This window comes from Ahaetulla prasina, chromosome 3 (assembly GCF_028640845.1).
Source record: "Ahaetulla prasina isolate Xishuangbanna chromosome 3, ASM2864084v1, whole genome shotgun sequence".
In the NCBI taxonomy this organism is placed as follows: domain Eukaryota; kingdom Metazoa; phylum Chordata; class Lepidosauria; order Squamata; family Colubridae; genus Ahaetulla; species Ahaetulla prasina.
This window is the reverse complement of record NC_080541.1, coordinates 172,932,347-172,950,087: the sequence shown is the minus strand read 5'-3', so window position 1 is coordinate 172,950,087 and position 17,741 is coordinate 172,932,347. Positions and strand designations below refer to the sequence as shown.

At 42.2% G+C, this 17,741-nt stretch overlaps 1 long non-coding RNA gene across 1 annotated transcript; it reads right to left on the bottom strand.

The window, feature by feature from the left end:
• Nucleotides 1-773: 773 nt before the first annotated feature.
• LOC131195035 (uncharacterized) lies at nt 774-17,741 on the bottom strand. Its single transcript, XR_009154361.1, has 3 exons — nt 16,952-17,741; nt 1,580-1,793; nt 774-1,324 (listed from the first exon to the last, which is right to left on the bottom strand). It is a non-coding gene; the product is annotated as an uncharacterized LOC131195035 (long non-coding RNA).

The window sequence follows — 17,741 nt, the reverse complement described above, 5'->3', positions numbered from 1 at the left end:
AATTTTTGATTTTCAGCTTTAGTATTTCATATTTCTGATTAACAGTAAACATGACATCCTTTAGATGCTAGGTTTATCCCTGAACTGAACACAATTGTGTGAGTGGAGATGTAGACAGGTAGTCTTCAACTTACGACCACAATTGAGCCCAAAATGTGTGTTGCTAAGTGAGAAATTTGTGAGTTTTGCCCCACTTTACGACTTTCCTTGCCACATTTGTTAAGTGAATCGGTGCAGTTGTTAAATTAGTAACATGGTTGTTAAGTGACTCCGGCTTCCCCATTGACTTTCCTTGCCAGAAGGTCGCAAAAGGGGATCATGTGACCTCCAGGACACTGCGACCGTCATAAATGTGCATCAGTTGTCAAGGAGCCAAATGTAGATCACCTGACCCTGGGGATGCTGCAATGGTCATAAGTGTGAAAAATGGTCATGAGTCACTTTTTTCAGTGCCATTGTAACTTCGAATGGTCACTAAGCAAACTGTTGTAAGTCGAGGACTACCTGTATTAGAATGTTGGGAGTTACTTTTGGTTATGGGATTGATAAGGAAGTCATTCCAAATATGAAACTACACTGCAGACTGAATCAAAAGCTGTTGTGAAACAGAGATAAAACTGTGATCGCCTATTCTTCTTGAGTACCCAACCAACAACCAAATCATGTATTTGGAGTTATCAGGGGGAAAATGCAAATTTTAACATGCTTTTTAAAAAGACTTTTAAAACAAACAAACTGAAAAATGCTCTTTTTAAGCATTTTATTTGTAAAAACGATGGTGCCAGATATTGTGCTCAATCATTCTCATTCATCTCATTTATTTTTTTAGCCCACAAAATGTCATGAAAATTATACCCTGCCCCACCCTTAATGTGGATTTTAAAGTTCCTTTCCATACAGAATGTTTTCATATATGCAGACTCCAATTGTTTGGCCTATCTGTGATGCTGGCTTCATTTAAACAAAAAAGATGTAAATTCAATTGTTTTAGAATTTTTTAACATCAGCATTCTTGTCTTCGCAGTTCAGGTAAACTTCGAAAGCTTTTTAAAGTGCATTTTGAATAAATAGTAAATAATGTGCATGCAGGTGTGTACAATGTACACGCATGGTTTTGGACAGCCTTCACTCATAGCAATGCTTGGACAAGTTCCTGCAGTTTCCTTGTACAGATTTCAGAAGCAGTTTGCCATTGCCTCCTTCCTAGGGCTGAGAGAAGTGACTGGCTCAAGGTCAACTATCTGACTTTGTGCCTATAGCAGGACCTGGATGCACAATCTTCCGGTTCCTAGCTTGGTGGTTTAATCGCTACACCAAACTGACTCTAAAATAAAGAATATACAGAATTTATTTCTTCATGTAATATTCTTATCCATTTAAATTTCTCAATTTAAATGTAAAGCAGTAAAAACATAGAAATATTGCCTCTATAGGTTTATTAATATATGGACAAATATTAAAAATAACTGCATCTAATAGCAATAGCACTTAGACTTATATACTACTTCACAATGCTTTACAGCCCTCTCTAAGTAGTTTACAGAGTCCGCATATTTTCAAAAAACACCACGCTACTTACCAGAGCATATAAAACATTTGTTAGGCCAATTCTTGATTACTGCTCTCCTGTCTGGAACCCATACCATATATCTGACATCAACACAGTTGAGCGTGGCCAAAGGTATTTTACGAGAAGAATTCTCCACTCCTCCGAAACCAATAAAATACCTTATTCCACCAGACTTGATATCCTGGGTCTTGAAAACTTGGAACTTCGTCGCCTTCAACAAGATCTGGGTTTAGCATATAAAATCATCCGTTGTAATGTCCTTCCTGTCAATGACTTTTTTAGTTTCAATAACAATATCACAAGAGCTACCAACAGATTTAAACTCAATGTCAACCGCTCCAGTTTAGATTGCAGAAAACACGATTTCTGTAACAGAATTGTATATGCTTGGAATGCATTACCTGACTCTGTGGTTTCTTCTCATAACCCCAAAGGCTTTACTCAAAAACTGTCCACGGTTGACCTCACCACTTTCCTAAGAGGACTCTAAGGGACCTGCATAAGAGCATAAACGTGCCTACCGTTCCTGTCCTATTGTTTCTTCCCCTATGTATATATATGTTTATAGTACCTCGTTTCTCCTCATATATACGTTCATATATTATATAACCCTTTATGCAATGCTTGTATATATTGTTACGACAAATAAATAAATAAATAAATAAATAAATAAATAAATAAATAAATAAAATATTGCCCCCAACAATTTAGGTCCTCATTTTACTGACCTCAGAAGGATGGAAGGCTGAGTCAACCTGGAGCCAGCCAGGATTGAACTCCTGGAATGAGCAGTGAGTTAACCTGTTTATACTGCATTCTAACCACTGTGCCGCCATGGCTCTTGGATGGACAAGCCATGCATAAATTTCTGTATTCATGATTGCATTATTGCATAGTTTTGACAAATTTTGAATAGATTGTACTGAATTAAGATGTCAGATAAATTTGATAAATGAATGAATAAAGATTTATTATTTTTCTTAAAATTCAGACCACTTACTTAACCATCCTAATGTAGTTGCTTATTATTGGAAAATATTGCCTGATTTTATCATTTTATTTTAAGTGATAATTTCACAAGTCTGTTTTGTTCTATTTTAATTGAAGTTCTTATCTACATGATAGGCTTTACCTTGGGGTCTGGAAGGCAAGTCAAAATTGGCCCTCTGTAATATGGCTGACATGTTTTTAATGGCAAAGAATGAAGTGTTTAAAAAAAAATGTGGTTATTCAAGGCTTGAAATCATCAAGCTCCTTTCTGCCACCAATACAAACAAACAGCCCTTCATTCCTATGTAAGAAACTCTAGAAAAGTACTGTAAATATGTCTTCGTGTCTAGAAAAGAATCCTAGATTGGTTATGTTTTCTGCCTGCAAACTCTGACACTGCTTATTGAAACTAAAATATTTTCCTTTAAATTTATGGTATCACTGGGCATAAGCCAGTTTAAGTATCAGGAGGCCATGATGAGTTTGTGTGTCATGCAAACGGGTGGTTAACCTTGGTCAGTTTTGGGATTACAGAGGATTATTTTAACCCATAACAGCTCTGGGTTTGTTTGGGGTTAAAGCAATTTTCTACTTCCTCATGAGTCACAGGAGATGGCGGGGGAGGGTGGGGGGCAGGCTGAGAAACAGACTGAAAGAGATATAGGTGGAAAAGCCTTCCCAATCTGTCTACAGGGGTTTCAAATCTTATTGGTGTTTTTTTTAAAAAAGAAATACTTTTCTTTCCACAAAGTTCATAAAAAGGGCTCGCCTTTTTATGAATATGGATGTTCCCCATTTGTTTAGGATGCTGCTGGCTGTCTGCTGTTGTTTTTCAGAGTGAGCATTTCAGTCAGGATATTTGCAGGCTGAGACAAAAAAAAAAATCAATACTGCTTTGTGTAAATAAGCACAAGGTCAAGAGGAAAAAAATAGACCATGCATGATTGTAGAGACTTTTCCTAAAGTCCAACAAAAGGATGCATATTTCGCCTCTGAGATGTTTGTAGAAAGCAAGGGGTTGGACGGAGTCCAAAGAATATCTGGGGTCAACATTTTCAGGACAGCAAAATAATAGATAATAAAGGACTGTAGTTCTTAGTATGGTGTGCAAAGCAGAGAGTGGCCCTTGAACCAAGAGACACTGTACACAAAACACAATGCATCTCAGAGCCGCTGAAATTCAAAAAGTACAAAGTTTCACTTAAATAGTGAAACCAAAAGTCGAGTTTATATCATTAAAGCTGACTTATGAAGAGGATGATGTATGCCTACATTTCTCTGCAAGAAACTGTAAGATTAGCATATTGGTAATAGTTGACTTTCTCTCCCCAGAGCCCACTTGTTCCTTGGCTAGACATTTTTTCTGTTCTAGCCAGCCCAGAAGTTTATAGAAAGTGTGCATATAGTTAGGCCAAGATATTTGAAGGCTAAACCTTGGTCTAAATCATCATCATATTTCATTGAAGTTTGTAATATTTGAGTCCCTTCAAATAAGCCAAGTTTTTAAATTTAGGATAGTTTACTGAGAGTCTTTCTTTCCTTTATTAGTCTACCTGTAGACACTAGAATTCAAAGATTTCTTCTAAGCCCTTTCTGAGGATGGCTCATCAGCGTAGGTGGTACATAGATGGTTTTTAGCTTCTCAGGCTTGAACTGAAAGCAACTGACTTTCCAAATCACGCAACTGGTTTTTGTGCCTGGGGGTGAACTGGAACCTGGATCTCCTCACTCTTAAACTAGCATTTTAACCATTATATCACTCTAAGAGGGAGGTATGTGTGTGCGTATGTGTGCTTATTCACTTGGTATTTTAACACATTTTAGTATTTTATTCATGAAGTAATTTTAGCATTCATCGAGTTCATTTTAAATAAGATTTTTAAAAATATTTATTACTTGATTTTAATGTTTTATGGCTTGAACCATTTTATTCATTTCTATTAACTATCTATAAAGGTAGTTAAATTTATAATCTTTTGCAAAACTTGAATAAAGTTTTGCTTCTCAGTCACTGTTTCTCAGTGACTGGAATAATGATACAAGGGCTACTCACTGTGTGGGAGAAGGACTTTAAGGGTGCAAGGGTGAAAAATCTCTAATTTTCCCAAAATGCAATGTAGGACCAAAAAGGTCATCAACTCCAGATATCTTTTGAATTGCAAATGTGTCCATCCATGGAGGGTGTCAAAAATGTCAGTTATGGTGGATAAAGGTAAAGGTTCCCCTCACTCATACAGTATGTGCTAGTCGTTCCCGACTCTAGGGGGCGGTGCTCATCTCCGTTTCAAAGCCAAAGAGCCAGCACTATCCGAAGACGTCTCTGTGGTCCTGTCGTGTCCCACTCCTCCGCTGACAGCCAGGTCAGGGAAATCCGAATCAGGTGTGCCTCTGCAGCTCTGCCAAAGTCCTAGCAAAGTCCTCAGGGCAGGCAGGAGACCAGAAAGTGACTTCAGCAAGATATGTTTAGACTTTGCCTGACTCAGAGAATGCCAGAAAGCAGATCCTTTATATAGGCCATGGGGTGTGGCTCCATGACTCAGCATTTATCCAGGCCTGCCCCTCCCTTCCTTCTGACGCCGCTGCCTATCAATTCTTCTGAAGCGAGGGTCACTCCGATCGGCAGCTGTTGGTAATAGACCTTCCTCAGGCTCACATGCTGTGGAGGAGGGGGAGGGGTCTAGTTGCTCCGTTTGCCTGGGCATGGAGCCAGAGCTGGGGGCTGGAAATACTTGCTCTTCTTTAGCCTGTCTGGGCATGGAGCCAGGGCTGGGGCCGGGAGGTGCCCCCTCCTCAGCCTGTCTGGGCATGGAGCCAGGGCTGGGGCCGGGAGGCATGCTAGGACATTCTTCAGCGTTCGGAAGCAGATAAGCAGACCCCGGCTGTGGTGGTGAGATCGGACGAGACACAACAGGTCCTATGGTGGGTAGGACTACACAATTGAAGTCCCATTCCTTTTTAATGTCTGTGCAATGGGTACAATGCAAATTAAAATAGATAGAGGGTTTCAGTTTGTGACTGTGCCTGCCATTGTCATTATTTTAAACTGCCTGCCAAGGCTTTAAAAAGTAAATTCATAGACTCACTATCACTTAATGATTATTAAGAAATTGGTATATTACCTGACAGGAAAGTATGAAAATGACCGACATGACGTGCCTGATATTTCCATTCTACCCAATATGGTGACTTTGGAAAAATAGCATAAATGAATCTTTCCAGAGGGAGGTATTTCCCTGCATTACATTAGTGCTCATCCTCACATAAGCTGCTGAAAATGGTCCAAATGCCACAACAGCTGACACATCTCTATAGAAATGGTGGGTGGTTCAGGGCCTCCATATCTCAAACAACCAATGTTTTTAAAACTGCAGAGGGTGCTGATCATTGCATGCTCCTAAAACCATTTAGCACTCAGATGAGTAGAGAATAAATCTGGATCCACTAATAAAGCTTTGTCTGATTTGCATAACTGTCAAGGATTTTGATGGGAAACCCCTTCGGGTAGGCATGAGAATGTGGCCCTCCAGATGTGACAACTCCCATCATTTCCAGAAGGCATGGCCAGCCACATTGTCTTGGGGAGGATGAAAATGATCATCCCAACATATAAAAGGCAACAGGTTTGGTGAGAGTGATGTATTTGAGCTAAGACCTGGGAAAATGGAAATGTTACAGGATCCTTGGAAAATTACACAGATCCTTCAGAAATTGATATGGCAAGCAAAAATGTAAGGATGGAAAGGTGAGAGTAGCCAGTTCCTCTTTATGTACTTGTATGAGATAAATTTAGTTTGGCTTAAATGCAAATACCAGGAAAACTATCCCAAAATGCTGCTCCAGCTTGTGATTCCCAGTCATACAGAGAGACGGGCAAGATTCAATTTATATCTTGTGTATTTCAGGATTCTAAAAATAACTATGCACTGATTTTATCCGGAGGACCAGATACACTTGGGAAAGTGAATGGAAGGATTTGCTGAAAATCCATTAAAAAGAGGGGTTTGTTACTGTTTAGAATTAAAAATGAGTTCCTCTTCATTATCCCAAGTGGAAGGTGGGTTATTACTGCACGTAGAATTTACAAGCAATTTGTTTTATTATAGTTGTAATAATTATGGTAAGAACCTCACCTGTAGGAATGGGCCGTTTGATGATATTCCAGAGAGACACATCCATTCCTAATAAGAAGCTTTGGAATGAATGGAGGGTGCAAAGAAAAGTCCCCATTCCTTTTAGTGGGGCTTGCAGGTAGAAGAGCAGGTTAGAGCAGGGGTGTCCAACCTCAGCAACTTTAAGTCTTGTAGACTTCAATTCCCAGAATTCCTTTGCTGGCTGAGGAATTCTGGGAGTTGAAGTCCACAGGTCTTAAAATTGCCAAATTGTTAGAGGATTGGGCCCAACTTCACAAAAGGTGGCATCAGCTACAGGCAAGTAATCAGGACTTGGAAGAAAGCAGAGAATGTAGGTGATGATGGGGCAGGGAGGGGGGGGAGTCCTAATTGGAAGACATTGTTGCACCCACATGGCATCTGCATCTTAAGTGGTGCATACATATATCTCCCCCCCTTTTTTCCACAAAAGGCTGTTGCCTTCTTTGTCTGAAACTAATGCAGGTCTGTACCTAATCACAGCCAGTGGGTGGCTCAGTCCAAGCACCTCCCATAATATCTTGAATTGCAAATTGTTCGTGTGTATCATGCATCAAGAATACAGGAACAAGCAGTCATGAAATGCACCACAGACTAGCACTTGGTAGAGCAGCCATGAAGTCCTTGAAAAAGATACTACAATGCTGTGATGTGATTTTTGTACCTACAAATACCAGAAACTGTGGCATGGGTGGGGGAGAGTGAAATTTGGACTTTAAAGAAGCAGGAGAGGAAGAGTTCTGAGGCTTTTGAACTTGGTGTTGGAGAAGACTTCTAACAATACCACTGACAACCAAGAAAATAAACTTGTTATGTATCTTTAAATATTTTGGCGGGAAACAAGCACGTTGCTGATTGGTTGAAGCCGCCGGTTAAACAGTATATAAAGGGTTGTTTTTCCCCAGCCGGGTTGCTGGGTTCACCATATATTAAAGAGCTGTTGTCACTACCCTGGTCTCCAGCCTCGTTACTTCCCGAACTTAACACTGGCGACGAAGGTGGGATTTCGAGGCTAAGGAGCACCAGAACCGAGCTGAAGCACGGAAGAACCGAACCCAGCAAACACAGGGCAGAAAAGCGGAGATGGCCAGTTACACTCCGCCCGCACCGTTTGACCCAGCTAGAGAGAAATGGGAGCGTACATGACCCGTTTGAAAGCTTTCTAGAAGCCAACGAACTGCAAGGAGTTCAGACAACCGCAAAGGGCATACTTCTTGAGCCACTGCGGTCCGAGGTCATCGACATCGCGGAAGCCCTGGCAGAGCCAACGCCGGTACAATCGGTATCGTGGCAAACTCTGCAAACCCTGCTAAAAACCATTTCGCCAACGCCGTCCAAATCGTGCGGCGTTTTGAATTTGGAGGCGCCCGACAGCTGAGGCGAATCCATCGGCGACTACATGGCGCCCTGCGGAAAGCCTCCAAAGACTGTGGGTACCGAGACCTGGACGAGGTGCTGCTGAGCAACTCATCAGGGGTCAGAGACATGCGTTTGCGGGCGGCTGCTATCGAAAAGCAATCTGGCGCTGGCAAGCGCCCTGGGCGAAGCCAGGCGCATGAAATGTCCACCCAAGCGGCGGAGACACTGCAAAAGCCTCTCACACCAAAGCGAGCACAAAGTCAACCCCGTGCACCAAGAAGAGATCCAGACCGAATCCGGCGGTGAGGATGAGGAAGGGTCTGCCGAACCGAGAAACGCGGCAAAGAGGACCGGGGCGAATCACGGAAGTTGCGGAGGTCAACACCAGCGCCAACGCTGCAAGTTTAAGGACGCAACATGTCGGCGGTGCGAGAAGAAGGGCACCTAGCTCAAGTCTGTCGAGCTCCCCAACCTTCCGCCGAAAATTCAAATCGGCCAATCAGGCGCTGGATCGGCAAGGCGACCCGCGATTGGCTCAAACAAAAAGCGCGATTCAAACCAAGCGACTGTGGTCATAGGCGCGCCTCAACCCGAGTGGAGAAGAAGATCTTCACCAAACCCAAAATAGAAGAATGCGGTGCCGACTGAAGTGGACACGGGTCAGCGATCACCATCATGTCCTGGGACACTTTGGCGAAGTCACTGCCATCAGTCGCGGCGCCACCTGCAAACACAACGGATACGAGTCCACGACTACCAAGGGAATCGCATCCCTGTTCGAGGACCACCTCTGTCCGAGTCAGTACGGACCACAGAAGACCCTGCCCATCACGATCGTCGAAGGGACCCTGCCTGGTTTGTTGGGACTAGACTGGTTTCGTGCACTGGGCATGGGGTGACTGGCATCTACAGAAGTGACTGTAACCTGAAAGACATACTCATGAATGAGTTCGAAGATGTCTTCAAGGACTGCCTGGGCAAGTACAAGGGACCCCTATTTCCTTCAACTTAGATTAGGTAGAAGGCAAGGAGAGTCCTTTGCCCTCAAACCTAAAATTGACAAGGAGCTAGATAAGCTCATAAATCAGGGATTTTGGTGCCAGTCGATCACGCAAAGTGGGAGACGCCAATCGTCACCCAGTAAAACCAGATGGGTCAATTAGAATCTGCGCTGACTACAAGGCGGCTAAACAAAGCCTTACAGAAAAGCGCTTACCCAGTTCCGTGGTGCAACACTTGCTGCACTCTTTGGGGCAAGGGCAAGTCTTTGCAAAGTTAGACTTGGCTCAAGCCTACCAACAACTGCCCGTGAGCGCCAACACAGCGAAGCCCAAACGATTGTAACTCACAGGGGCCTTCAAGTGTACCCGATTACAATTTGGGGTGAGTGTGGCACAGGGCTGTTCCAAAATTTGATGGAGCGACTTCTGCAAGGGCTCCCAGGGTAGTTCCCTACTTGATGATGTATTGATATCAGCCGTAGAGGAATTGGGGAGCGTTTGAGAAAAGTTCTGGGCATTTTCGGTCAGCGGACTAAAGGTTAAAGTGAACAAATGCCAGATAGGGTAGAATCCGTCAATTCTTGGGCTACCGAATAGACAAGAAAGAATTCACCCACTGAGAGCAAGGTCAAGGCAATCAGAAAGGCTCCAGCGCCCAAAAACAAAACAGAGCTACAGGCATTCCTGGGGCTAGTGAATTTTCGCGGTTTTTAAAAACAAAGCGACCGTTGCTGAACCGCTGCATAAGCTTCTAGGAAAAATACTGTTTGGTCTTGGGAAAGTCGGAAAGTAGGGCTTTCGAGCAGTAAAAACCTGCTCTCGGCGACAGCCTGCTCATCCAGTATCATAGCTCATTGCCACTAGTGCTGGTTTGCGATGCCTCCCCTTACGGGTGGGGCTGTGCTCAGCCACAGACTGCCAAAGCGGCACAGAAGCCCCTATAGCCTTCTACTCCAGAGCGATGTCCTCCCCAGAGAGGAACTATAGCCAGTTAGATAAGGAAGCGCTAGCAATTGTGTCAGGGTAAAAAATTTCACGAATATGTTTTTGGGCAGACTTTGAAATTGTGACTGACCACAGACCGCTGTTAGGAATACTGGCTGGCGACCCGCCTGTGGCACTTTTGCCACGATTGACTCGATGGACTATTTTCTTAGCCGCTTATTCTTACAAGCTGCAGCATCGACCAGGAAAAGAAGTGGGGCATGCGGACGCGTTAAGCAGATGCCCACTACCAGGGCGATCGAAGATCCCACTCGGGGCGCCCATCTATTGACTCTTTGGACTCTGGCCCAGTCACATCTAAGGAAGTGGCTCGGGCATCATACCGGGACATTATGTTAAGGACTGTACTCGGTTGGGTACAAGAGGGTGGCCGCTGCGCCGGGCGAACGGTTTAAGGAATTTGTAAATTATGTTAAAATCTTGACACCAGGTTGAATTAATATATAGGCATAAGCCTCCTCCTTTCTTTTACCAGATGTTTCTGGAACCTGTCTGATCGTTCAATTTGAAATCCTGGAATGTTCAGGCTGCTATTTTCAATTGATTCATTTAACCAGGTTTCAGAGAAGCATAGGACTGCTGAATTGTAAAATCAGAATAGTATTTGTTTAAGAGGAGTATTTCATCCATCTTATTTGCAAGTGAGCGATATTTGTTAGGAAAATTGAAGGCAGAGGAGTTTTAGTAGTTCTTAGCTTGATTAAGATCCCAGATCTTTACCTCGTTTCCGCGTTTGGTTTTTTAGTAATCCATGGCTCGGGAATTGCCTCCTCCTGTGTTAGAATCTCCTCCGTGTTTGTAAAGACAGGCGGGGGTGAGATTAAAGAAAGCTGCTCCTTAAAGAAATGTTCCTTAATTTTTAGCAGATGGTCTCGTGAGTAGGAAATCCGTAGTGAGTCACAGAGAACAATTAGAAATAAAGAAACAATTAGAGAGCATTTCACCGAGGCAGCCTTCGTCAACTTAGGCTAAGTAGCCATCTTAGGTTAAGCTAAGACCTGGGAAAATGGAAATGTTACAGGATCCTTGGAAAATTAAACAGATCCTTCAGAAATTGATATGGCAAGCAAAAATGTAAGGATGGAAAGGTGAGAGTAGCCAGTTTCTCTTTATGTACTTGTATGAAATAAATTTAGTTTGGCTTAAATGCAAATACCAAGAAAACTATCCCAAAATGCTGCTCCAGCTTGTGATTCCCAGTCATACAGAGAGACGGGCAAGATTCAATTTATATCTTGTGTATTTCAGGATTCTAAAAATAACTATGCACTGATTTCATCCGGAGGACCAGATACACTTGGGAAAGTGGAATGGAAGGATTTGCTGAAAATCCATTAAAAAGAGGGGTTTGTTACTGTTTAGAATTAAAAATGAGTTCCTCTTCATTATCCCAAGTGGAAGGTGGGTTATTACTGCACATAGAATTTACAAGCATAATTTGTTTTATTATAGCTGTAATAATTATGGTAAGAACCTCACCTGTAGGAATGGGCCTTTTGATGATATTCCAGAGAGACATCCATTCCTAATAAGAAGCTTTGGAATGAATGGAGGTGCAAAGAAAGGTCCCCATTCCTTTTAGTGGGGCTTGCAGGTAGAAGAGCAGGTTAGAGCAGGGTGTCAAACCTCAGCAACTTTGTCTTGTGAACTTCAATTCCCAGAATTCCTTTGCTGGCTGAGGAATTCTGGGAGTTGAAGTCCACAGGTCTTAAAATTGCCAAGGTTAGCGAACCCTGTATTAGAGGATTGGGCCCAGACTGGTTTCGTGCACTGGGCATGGGAGTGACTGGCATCTACAGAAGTGACTGTAACCTGAAAGACATACTCATGAACGAGTTCAAGATGTCTTCAAGGACTGCCTGGGCAAGGGGACCCCTATTTCCTTCAACTTAGACCCCAGGTAGCCCCATTAGGTTAAAGGCAAGGAGAGTCCTTTGCCCTCAAACCTAAAATTGACAAGGAGCTAGATAAGCTCATAAATCAGGGATTTTGGTGCCAGTCGATCACGCAAAGTGGGAGACGCCAATCGTCACCCCAGTAAAACCAGATGGGTCAATTAGAATCTGCGCTGACTACAAGGCGACGCTAAACAAAGCCTTACAGAAAAGCGCTTACCCAGTTCCTGGTGCAACACTTGCTGCACTCTTTGGGGCAAGGGCAAGTCTTTGCAAAGTTAGACTTGGCTCAAGCCTACCAACAACTGCCCAGACGCCAACACAGCCAAGCCCAAACGATTGTAACTCACAGGGGCCTTCAAGTGTACCCGATTACAATTTGGGGTGAGTGTGGCACCGGGCTGTTCCAAAATTTAATGGAACGACTTCTGCAAGGGCTCCCAGGGTAGTTCCTACTGATGATGTATTGATATCAGGGAAAATGTAGAGGAATTGGGGAGCGTTGAGAAAAGGTTCTGGGCATTTTCCGTCAGCCGGACTAAAGGTTAAAGTGAACAAATGCCAGATAGGGGTAGAACCCGTGTAATTCTTGGGCTACCGAATAGACAAGAAAGGAATTCACCCCACTGAGAGCAAGGTCAAGGCAATCAGAAAGGCTCCAGCGCCCAAAAACAAAACAGAGCTACAGGCATTCCTGGGGCTAGTGAATTTTTACGCGGTCTTTTTAAAAAACAAAGCGACTGTTGCTGAACCGCTGCATAAGCTTCTAGGGAAAAATACTGTTTGGTCTTGGGGAAAGTCGGAAAGTAGGGCTTTCGAAGCAGTAAAAAACCTGCTCTCGAGCGATAGCCTGCTCATCCAGTATCATAGCTCATTGCCATAGTGCTGGTTTATGCCTCCCTTACGGGTGGGGGCTGTGCTCAGCCACAGACTTCCAAACGGCACAGAAGCCCCTATAGCCTTCTACTCCAGAACGATGTCCTCCCAGAGAGGAACTATAGCCAGTTAGATAAGGAAGCGCTAGCAATTGTGTCAGGGTAAAAATTTCACGAATATGTTTTGGGCGAGATTTTGAAATTGTGACTGACCACAGACCGCTGTTAGGAATACTGGCTGGCGATCACCAACGCCTGTGGCACTTTCGCCACGATTGACCCGATGGACTATTTTCTTAGCCGCTATTCACAAGCTGCAGCATCGACCAGGAAAAGAAGTGGGCATGCGGACGCTGCTAAGCAGATGCCCACTACCAGGGCGATCAAGACCCCACCCGGGACGCCCATCCTGCTTATTGACTCTTGACTCTGGCCCAGTCACATCTAAGGAAGTGGCTCGGCATCATACCGACATTATGTTAAGGACTGTACCGGTTGGGTACAAGAGGGTGTGCGCCGGGCGAACGGTTTAAGGAATTTGTAAAAACGTGATGAGCTCTCGGCTCAAGGGGTGCCTGTTATGGGGTGATCGGTGGTAATCCCGGATAAATTGAGGAAAGGTATTGGACCTCCTCCACGAGGGTCACCCAGGGATCGTAAGGATGAAGGGGCTAGCAAGAAGCTATGTGTGGTGGCCACTCATGGACTCAGAGATTGCTGAGAGGGTAGGAAATGCCAGGCTTGCCAAGAGTCCAGACCTCTACCCCAACGGCCCCAGTCAGGAATGGGAAACCCCAAGGGCCCTGGTCAAGAATCCACATTGATTTTGCTGGCCCTTTCCACGGCCAAACCTTCCTAGTGGTTGTCGACGCTTTCTAAATGGTTGGAGATCATACTCATGAAATCCACGACAGCCGAGGCAGTAATCGCAGCCCTGCGCCACCTATTCGCAACCCACGGGTTGCCTGACACTCTGGTGTCCGACAACGGCCCGCACCACGGCAGCCCAGTTTGAGGAATACTTGGCAGAGGAGGGCATCCGACATGCCCTCTCTGCGCCTTTCCACCCCTCGAATGGCCTTGCAGAGCGCCCGTCCGGAGCGCTAAGGAGGCATTGTCCAGGCTCAAGCCAGGTGACTGGCAAACATGATGAGTTTGGAATAAACTGCTGTCTTTTGCTTTCCTTATTATAATTATCGTGTTCTGTGTTAAATGCTGAGGCTAAGGAATATCAAAGACTGAATTTGCTAATGAGAAGAATTTTAATTGAAGAGATCGATCTTTGTGCTGGACTGACTGGACCTTGGAGCTTGTTTGGAGGTTCTAGCAGGAGCGGCTGAAGAAGATTTTATTAGGTGGATAATTTTTTTATTATTTTTCTTTTGAGAGGAAATTAATAGCTTGTTTATATTACAGAAAACAAAAAGGACTTTGTTTTGAAGTTTGTTGGTTTTTTTTCTTCTCTGCCGACGTGGAGAAAAATGGCGTTGATTAAGCTGTGAGGTAATTGTGTTTCTTTGTGGAGTGAATATGACTCATAAGTTACTGATAAGCTACTAACGAGTGCAAATAAGCCGTTTCGCTTCAATTAAAAGATTGTCGTCCCTTGATCTTCATCAAGACCCTCTGTAAAATTGCTTTGACTGCTGTCCTTTGATCTTCACTAAGACTCTTTGAAAAATAGGAATCCCAGTTTGAGAAATTTTTTGGTTTTTTTTTTTCTTCAAAATGACTCAACAACTTTCAGAAACGCAGCAAATTGCTGCAGCTTTAAATAAAATTGGGGAAAAAATAGCAGGACTATCAGAGCGTATAGATAATTTGACATTTAAACTGACATCAAGTGCAAAATTTAAAGCAAGATATGAATGATAACTTTGCTAAACAAAAAGAGGAAATGATAATGATTAAAGATGAAATGGAGCAGCTGCATGTGCATGAGGCAAAAGTAGATCGGCAAATTGGCAAAATATTTTATAAAAATGAGCAGCAAGATAAGAGAATTTGTCTTTTGGAAGAAGAGATGAGGAAATATAATTTTGTTATTAGAGGAATCTCGGAAGAAAGGGAGGATAAATTGAAACAGCGGGTTTTGAAATGGATTAATGATTTGGATACGCAACTTACGTTCACATTAGCAGACCTGGCAAGTGTTTTTAGAATTGGATATAGAAGGCAAAATGGTTCTAACAGGAATGTGCTTGTCAGGTTCGCAAATCTTGGTGATAAGTTGGAAGTTATGGCCAAGTTAAGAGAGTTGGGAGATGCTTTGAAGTTTGAAGGGAAGACTATTCAAGTCTTCCCGGATATATCAAGAGAAGAAAGGGCATGGAGATTTTTTTTAAAACCAATTACAAAAGTTTTGAGAGATAATGGAATTAAATACAATTGGAGGCCACCACAACAATTGAAATTTTTTTATAAAGGAAGGATGCGTACAATCACCCCAGATATAGATGCATTATTATATTTACGGGAGCTTGGACTGATTGAGATGGAGGATTTAATGGAGATAAAAGATCAAATGCTTCAGATGGGTGGAACATACGTGGAAACATCAATCTCAGAAGAAGAAAAAGGGGCTATTGGAGGGCAAGACTCTAAAGGGTTAAAGAGGAAAGAAATATCACCTGTGTTGGTTGAACAGAAGAAGAGTCGTGAGGATACAGTAGGAGAAGAAGCAGATAAGAGTCTTGGAAAATATGAAGCTGAATGCGGGTCATCGCTATCTTTTTTTTTGAGTGATGAATTCAAATAGACAGCCCGAAAGAAGTGCCCCGGGCATTGGCACGTCCCCTCTCCCCCATTCTCTTTATAGAGGCGAAACCGATGAGGATGTGGGGGAAGAAGATTGTTTGTATTTTATTGTTTGTTTTGTTTTTTGTTTTTTTTCTGTTTGCTTATTGTTGTTTATATGGTAGTTTAATGTCGGGTGGTGGGGGGCACAGAAAGGAAGATGCGGGGATAGGATTAAAAAATTTATATTTTAAATGGGAGTTATAAAAATAATGTCATGGAATGTGAAGGGTACAGGGAATCAGATTAAAAGAAGAAGATTGGAGCTTAAGATTAAAAGGAATTTACCAGAAATTTTATTTTTACAAGAAACCCATCAGAAATCTGAAGATTCAAATAGAATGTATATAAAAGGTATGCAAATATATCACAAAGCATTTGGAACTTCAAAAGCTAGAGGAGTTGCAACACTGATATCAGATAGGGTGTATTTTGAAAAACATAAGGTAATTTTGGATGAAGATGGAAGATATGTAATAATTGTTGGAAATCTTAATGAGGAAAAAGTGACACTTGTTAATTTATATTTACCGAATGAAAAACAAAGAGAATTTCTTGAAAAAATAACAAAAATTTTGGAGAATGAAAGTGTAGGGAAAGTAATTGTGGCTGGGGATTTTAATTTAATCAGAGATAAAATAGACAGTACTAATCCCACCCGCTGTGGAGGAGCAAATAAAATGGGGATTTTAAATATGTGGATGCTTCGAAACGGCGTGGTTGATGTGTGGAGAGAGGTTAAAGGTATTGAGAGAGTATACACTTTTTTCTCTAAGATATATAATACATATTCTAGAATTGATTATATTTTTCTTTCTAAAGATTTGTTGAACAATGTGGATAAGGTAGATGTGGGAATTTTTAAAGATTCTGATCATGCAGAAGTTATGGTGGACTTAGATTTTAATTTTGAGAAAAAAAGAAGCTATTGGAGGACGAGAAATTGTATAAAAATGAAAAGGATAAAAAATGGATACTTAAAAAATTGGAGGAAAGTTGGAGATTAAATGATAATGGGGAGGTTAAATTTGAAATTGTTTGGGATGTGATGAAAGCGGTGTTTAGAGGGGAGAGTTCAAATTATCAAGTAGGATACCTGTACCTCGAGAACGTGGATTTTGGCAATCATGAGGATATATCCGAAGACCCAAATCTTCCTTTTATGTATAGCACAAGGGTGTAATAATGTATTTTCTTTTTGTTTGTTTGTTGCAAAAAAAGTAATAAAAAAAAATTAAAAAAAAAAAAAAAATTGAAGGCAGAGGAGTTTTAGTGCGAGTTCTTAGCTTGATTAAGATCCCAGATCGTTTACCTCGTTTCCGTCGTTTGGTTTTTTTAGTAATCCATGGCTCCGTGGGAATTGCCTCCTCCTGTGTTAGAATCTCCTCCGTGTTTGTAAAGACAGGCGGGGGTGAGATTAAAGAAAGCTGCTCCTTAAAGAAATGTTCCTTAATTTTTAGCAGATGGTCTCGTGAGTAGGAAATCCGTAGTGAGTCACAGAGAACAATTAGAAATAAAGAAACAATTAGAGAGCATTTCACCGAGGCAGCCTTCGTCAACTTAGGCTAAGTAGCCATCTTAGGTTAAGCTAAGACCTGGGAAAATGGAAATGTTACAGGATCCTTGGAAAATTAAACAGATCCTTCAGAAATTGATATGGCAAGCAAAAATGTAAGGATGGAAAGGTGAGAGTAGCCAGTTTCTCTTTATGTACTTGTATGAAATAAATTTAGTTTGGCTTAAATGCAAATACCAAGAAAACTATCCCAAAATGCTGCTCCAGCTTGTGATTCCCAGTCATACAGAGAGACGGGCAAGATTCAATTTATATCTTGTGTATTTCAGGATTCTAAAAATAACTATGCACTGATTTCATCCGGAGGACCAGATACACTTGGGAAAGTGGAATGGAAGGATTTGCTGAAAATCCATTAAAAAGAGGGGTTTGTTACTGTTTAGAATTAAAAATGAGTTCCTCTTCATTATCCCAAGTGGAAGGTGGGTTATTACTGCACATAGAATTTACAAGCATAATTTGTTTTATTATAGCTGTAATAATTATGGTAAGAACCTCACCTGTAGGAATGGGCCTTTTGATGATA